The sequence below is a fragment of the Lipotes vexillifer genome, unplaced genomic scaffold (assembly GCF_000442215.2).
Source record: "Lipotes vexillifer unplaced genomic scaffold, Lipotes_vexillifer_v1.1 scaffold217, whole genome shotgun sequence".
Classification (NCBI taxonomy): Eukaryota; Metazoa; Chordata; class Mammalia; order Artiodactyla; family Lipotidae; genus Lipotes; species Lipotes vexillifer.
Window position 1 is genome coordinate 3,529,146 of NW_006788200.1, and position 6,703 is coordinate 3,535,848.

The following is a 6,703-nucleotide window of genomic DNA, read 5'->3' on the forward strand; positions in this document are numbered from 1 at the left end:
GCTGAACGGATGCTCACACAACCCCTCTCCTCGGTCCTGACCATGGAATTGCTCACTGCTCTGTGTTCCCACAGAACATACCCCGGCACATATCTGTGTGCCTGCCTCCCCAACTCGACTCAACCTGGAGCTACTCCATGCCAGGTGCTGTAGTCAACTCATCTGTAGCTCCCCAGGTCCCAGGAAAGATCTTAAACATCACTGCCACTCTGCTGATAGAAGAACATCTTCACGTCTTATTTGGAGTCAGGCTCCTCTCTGATAGAGCAGCCTGAGTCTTCATCCCCTCCCCAAGGGGCCTGTCCTGAAGGGATTCTGTTCCTCACTCCTCCTCATGTTCTTCCTGCACTTCTAACTATAAATCCCAAAGCTGCAGCCACAGCCCTGAAAGAATTCTGACTGAGCCATGCAGCCTCATGACATCCAGTAACCTGTGGTGATTTTTAAAACATCATTTGGAAACTGATGTGCAATCTCCAGATCAACCAATCAACGAACACGCTGGGTCCATCCTGCTTTTCAGAGGTCTATGGGATGCCGGCAGCTATGGCCAGGCACCAACGTGGGGGGAGAGAGTGGCTGTGACAGAAGTGGCTGTTGAGCACTGTGGTTAATAACTCGAATTCCAAAGTCAGACTGACCTAATTCAAGCCACAGCCCCACCACTGAAAGCCTATGCGTCCTAGGTTAGCTGCTGTAACAAATAAGCGCCCCCAGCTTATTTCTCACTTGTGAAAAGTCCAAAGTGGCTTCCATGACTGGCTGGTGCTTCTCTGCAGGATGATTTGTGGATCCAGACTCCTCCCACCCTTCAATGCACAATTCAGGGTTTACTACTGGAGGGAAAGGGCCATGGAGGACAACACATGGGGGCTTTCAGAGGCCAGGCCTGAAAGTGGGGCACATCACCCCTGACTGTGATCCACCGACTAGAATGTGGTCACGTGGCCACACCTAATTGCAACAGATTGGGAAATGTCCTCCAGCTATGTGCTCCGAAGAAAAGAGGAAACAGCCAGTCTCTGTAACCTGACAAACCAACTTGAAAGCTGACCCTGAAACCAGGGTCTGAGGGACCAGTCAAAGCCTACTTTGACCCATGTGCTGTGTCTAGCCTTTTCTGAGAGACGGACAGTCCTACGTCATGGAGGAAGTGGCTTCTTCTGCATTCACCTTCTCTTCAGGACACTGAGCTTGCCCACAGGAGAAACAGCAATAATACCTTATCGAACTAACAAAGCCGTGTCCTTCCTTCCTGGACTCGTCCACCAGGGGGGCACCCTGTTCAGCAAACCAGAAGCCCTCAGCCCTGTAGAGGGCCCCACAGGCTTTGAAGACAGTGATAGGTCTTCAGGCAACCCTGGCATCTGTTCGTTACTGAACATTAGCTTGGCGGTCTTTTTGACTGTTATCAGGCCAGGAAATGAAAATTCTGTGGTTGGTCCTGAAGGGATCTCTGTGGCCTTTATCTCTGCAACTCCTCCAACAATCAATCATTCACAATAGACATGAACCGTGTTTGCAGAAGCCCAAAGTTCACACAGAGACACACTGGTGGAGGGGGCTGTAGAGGGAAGAGCCAGGCTCGAGTGAGAAGCAGGTCTTTGATGACAAGCCCCCCAGCGATCGAGATGAGACCGCGACAATGTGATCTGTCCTCAAAGCACAGGACAAATGAGAAGCCTGGCTGTGAGGATTCCATGAATAAAATGGACACGAAAACAAGGAGGCAGGGCAACAGAGTTCAGGATTCTGAACTCTGTTCACCATTCTATTCCTCACCAACAGGGCACCCTTACTGGTTCCTCAGTGCGCTGCAAACCACCTTCATTCCCACTTCCACCCTTCGGCACATGCCACTCACTCAGTCTGGAACACTCTCTCCAGCCCTCAGTCTGGGGAAATCCTACCTAGTGGTCCCAACATGTCCTCTGGCGATGGAGACCCATTCCTGCAGTGGCTGTGCCGTGTGGCCCCCAGTCCCAGTCTAGTGTGGAGCAGCCCCACGCCCAGACTCTAGCTTTACATGCAAGGTCCTGCTGACCTCCAGCTCATCTCTCCCTATTTCCAGCAATGAGGGCTCCACCAGGCTGAATCGCTCTCAGTTTCCTCAGTAGACACTCCTGCGGTGGCCCCTGAGCCCAGCGAAAAATCCCTTATAGTGCACCTCAGCCACCACGGAAATATGTTCAACTGCTTTTCTCAGTCTTATATAAAGTGCTTTGCAAGTGCAGTTTCCAGCCACTCCCTCCAACATGATTGCCACTCTGGATCCAACTTATATAAACATTCTAAAGCCAACTATCCCACTCTTAGCACTTGTTACACTGTATCACCACTGCCTATTTCCTTGTCTGTCTTGACCGCATGCACCAGGCTGCTCTGCTCACCACTGTATCTCTAAGAACCTACCACCCAGCCACGTTCCTGAGAGGCCCTCAACTGCTGGCTGGGTTGGGACTGATTAGTTACAGTGGACGGGGTTCTCCTGACAAAAATGAGGGCGGCATTTCCAAAGGCCACAGGACTCAGAGATGTGGCAAGTGAGACACCAGTCCGGGACCTTCTTTGGGACCATTCGTGTGGGAGCCCAGACTCTCAAAATTCAGGGAGCTTGTGGAGCTACCTTAGGGATTCCCAGGAAGGGAACACCACAATTTCCCCGATGGCTGAGGCTGGAGCCTGCAGAGGCCTTCTGACTCCCTGACCATTCTATGGCTCCAGCAATCTCTCTTCTTGCCATAAGACGGGCACCGTAACACAGACCAGAGGAAAGTACTGACCTTCCTCATATCTGTAAGACACTGACCTCTGTAAAAGATGCAGCATAGAAAACTTAAATAATCAGGACACTCACAAAACCACTGGAATGGTCAATGGTGAAGTCTTTTATTATCTAAGCAATGAATGTGTGCATATTGATCTTGAGCAAAATATTGATTAGAATGGCTGGGGGGCTGCGAGTCAGACAGCCCTATCTCCAGCACCTGAGGATGGAGGAGTCTGAGCTATCAGCGCTCAAGCAGCTGTTACAGAGCGAGGACTGCCCCCGTCCATTCCCTGCTGCTGGATAAATGCCCACGTGTCCACATGCATTTGTCACCTTCCCATCAACTCCAATCACAAAGGCAAACCTGAGACACTTAATTCTGAAGCGCAGGACACTAATCCTGTTTACTGCATTCTATTCCCTTTACTCCTATCGTACCAAATGATTAACGGTGTTGTTGCTGTCATGTCCCCAGAGGCATGTGGATACACTACACAACTATCACTCACAGAGCAGGGGTTCACAAGCTGCACTCTGATTGGCTCAGAACAGAGACTTGGTCTGGTACTCTGGCCAATCAGGAAAAACATCTCTCTACATTCATAAAACACTACACCATAAAATGAGGCGGATGATTAAAGAACTTACAGTCCACCCTCAGTGAACCAAGGGACTGCAAACAAGGAGAGAAGGATAAATTGAGACAGTAAGTAAACCCTAAACCACACATTTTGTTCCAGCAGATACTACTCTCATGTGTTAGGTTTTTAATGGCGGGAAAAAAACAAAAGCTGAACACAAGTGTTACTCACTACAAGCAGGTACAGTTAGCAGGAAGCTAGTCTGGGATTAAAATTTCACCTCTGCAAACCCACTCCATGATGTGCTTCCTGAGTGACACTAAAGGAACCAGCACTATTCTTCAACAACAGTAAGGCACTGTCTGCCTGCTTCATAAGGACATTTTCCTTCAAACCTCCTGTCCCTTTTAAAGGCTGTGCGAAACTCAGAGAGAATCACTCCAATGGAAGGCCATCAGAGGAAAATGTGAGCTTCAGTAGGGCAAGACCCTGGTGAGGCTTGGCATCTAGAAGCTATTCAATATTTGCTGAACTGATAAAGCATTCCCAATAAAGGACATCTGACCACATCTTCCTCCTACTCAGAGCCTTCAAAGGCTTGTTACTGCTCTTAGGAAGTTTAAATCCTTCAGTGTGTTTCTGATCAGGATCCTCTGTGATTTGGTCTGTTTGGCCCTCTGGCTTCACCTGACTCCCCTCTAGAATCCAGCCATCCTGAGTACTCTGGCAGTTCCCCCATATGACCTCTGTTCTCATTGTTCTCAGACTCTGCACATGTGGGGCAGGTCTCAAACGCTTGTCCCCACCTGCCCTCCTTTGCCCAGCCAACTCTTACTTGGCCTTTCCGTGCCTGGTAAGGGCTTGCTCCTGAATAGGCTACTGTCTGGGAGCTGCTATGGGATTTACTGTGGCCTCCTGTACTGACCCTGCAATGGCTGCCTGCCTGCCTTCTCCTCCTCATATCAGCTTCCCAAGGATAAGAACTGGGCATTTCTTTTTTTTTTTTTCTTCTTTACTAGATTACCAGTTTACTATAAAAGGATATAACTTGGAACAGCCTGATGGAAGAGATACATAGGGCAAGGTCTGGGGAAGGGCATGGAGCTTCCATGCCCTCTCCAAGTGTGCCACTCTCTCCAAACCTCCACTTGTTCACCAACCTAGACGCTCTCTGAACCCTGTCCTTTGGAGGTTTTATGGAGGCTTCATTACATAGGAGGCACGACTGACCAAATTACTGGCCACTGGTGACCGATTCAACCTCCAGCCCCCTCCCCTCCTGGGAGGTGGGGGGACATGGCAAGACTGGACATTTCTTTTTTTTTTTTTTTTTTTTTTTTTTGCAGTATGCGGGCCTCTCACTGTTGTGGCCTCTCCCGTTGCGAAGCACAGGCTCCAGACGCGCAGGCTCAGCGGCCATGGCTCACGGGCCCAGCCGCTCTGCGGCATGTGGGATCTTCCCGGACCGGGGCACGAACCCGTGTCCCCTGCATCGGCAGGCAGACTCTCAACCACTGCGCCACCAGGGAAGCCCGACTGGACATTTCTTGATCAGGTTCTGTCCCTAGTGCCTGACCCTCAAGAAAATGATTCTCAAGAAATATTTACTGAAAGCTGCAAGACACTGATCTGGAAGGCCTGATCCAAGTTAACAAGCTATACAACTCTTTGGAATGAAGAGCTGACGCACTTGGGCTCACTCATAAGAGCTGGGGTGGGGCCCAATGTATTTCTAAACCTACAGAACTTGGGAAGGACCCATAAGACAGGTACGGGCCCCACTGAGCCCTGCCCCTTCCCAGTCCATGTGCCAAGAATGGGGCTCTGAAAAAGCTGACATAAACACAAAGGCACACTCAAATGAGAGCTAGAGGCTGCTGAAATTCTGATGAACACCACATATAGATTCTTGTTGGGTTTTGTCAGGTTGGGTTTTCAGTTTATGCTTCTGTTTATTTAAATAAAGCTCCTTTAAATGGCTTGGGGCAGCATTAACTCTGAAGCTATTAGAGGCAGGTCTGAGAATACATGTATGTAGTCCAAGTGTCTCTTGGAAGGAAGGGATGAGGGATCTTCCAGAGATCTGCTGTCTGGAGGACCAGAAGAAATGGCAGATTGAGACGTACCCCTCCCTGACCCTGGCCCATTTGGTAAAGACCAAGCCAGTGACTTATAGTTGTGTAAAGCGTGGAGTGTCATGTGTGATGTTCCAGACAACTCTTAAAGTTTAATAAAATGTGAGCCATCCCTTCCTCATTCTAAAGGCCCTCCCTGCCTCAAACAATTTTCACATACTTTAACCCCTTCCCTCCTACTAAACGCCTTTATCTGGGGATCAGCATTAACAATGGTAAGAGATTAAAACAATAACAAAGTGGAAAGATTTCCCACTCTCCTCCTAAAACTAGAGTAAAGAAAACTTTAAAGTCTTGAGGATTTAAAAAAAGAAAGAAAGAAAAACAGGTTGAAAAACACATTTATCCTCATCGGGTAGCCTCTTGTACAAGACTGAGCTGCTACTGCCCAGCTTTGGTTAGTTGTGTACAATGGGTATTAATTCCAGTTGCAGGCATAAGGTGCCCATTTCAGAGCTAATAACTCCTCTGAAAGCAGACTAGTAACCGAAACGTGGCCATGGATTCCATCTAATTCACAACTAGAGTCTCCCACTCAAACCTAAAACTGTTCAAAATTCCCTGAGTCCCTGGAGCAGGAAGCCTTGTAACAAAGCACTTTCGCCCCTCTTTAATGATAAAACCTCAAACCACAAGGGTAGAAGAAAGAGAGAAGCTAGCAGAAGTGCCCCTCTAATTGTCTATTCTTATATGCTGTTTACTGGATCATTAAAGTCTTACAAGGACTTCGTGGTAATTTTAATTACTGAATTTAAGGTTTGTCTCAGCTGTTTGTATCAATACATAAATCTCTTACTTTCAAACTCAGGAATATTTTTCCCTAACATCTTGTCTAAAAGAAGCTTCCAAGCAATCTACTGAAAAGATCCTTGAGTGATCTGTGCTCTCTGCAGGAGTGGAGGTGGGGCGCGCCATCCCGCACACCTGTTGTCAGGTGGCATGGCCAACAGCATCCTGCACACTCACCTCCTCACTCCACCCCACCCCCAGCGAGTCTCTTCCCTCCCGGCCTTCTCCACCCGAGGAACCTACAGCCTTCCAGCCTTCCGGAGTTACCTTTAAAAAAAAAACTCCCAACCACAAAGCAAACAAAAGGCCGGTCAGAAGACGAGCGAAAGCAGCGGGGGTTCCCGTGGCCCCTCTCCAGGCAGTCCCTGGACAAACCCCTCCCCGCCCCTGCCTGGTTGCAGTCCCGCAAGTATCCCCCAACCCCCCAC

The 6,703-nt window shown here is 49.0% G+C and overlaps 1 protein-coding gene across 5 annotated transcripts in view; it reads right to left on the bottom strand.

Moving 5' to 3' along the window:
• Positions 1 to 6,703, bottom strand: part of MACROH2A1 (macroH2A.1 histone) — an 83,838-nt gene that overhangs the window by 75,734 nt on the left and 1,401 nt on the right. The gene's annotated exons all lie outside the window — the stretch shown is intronic.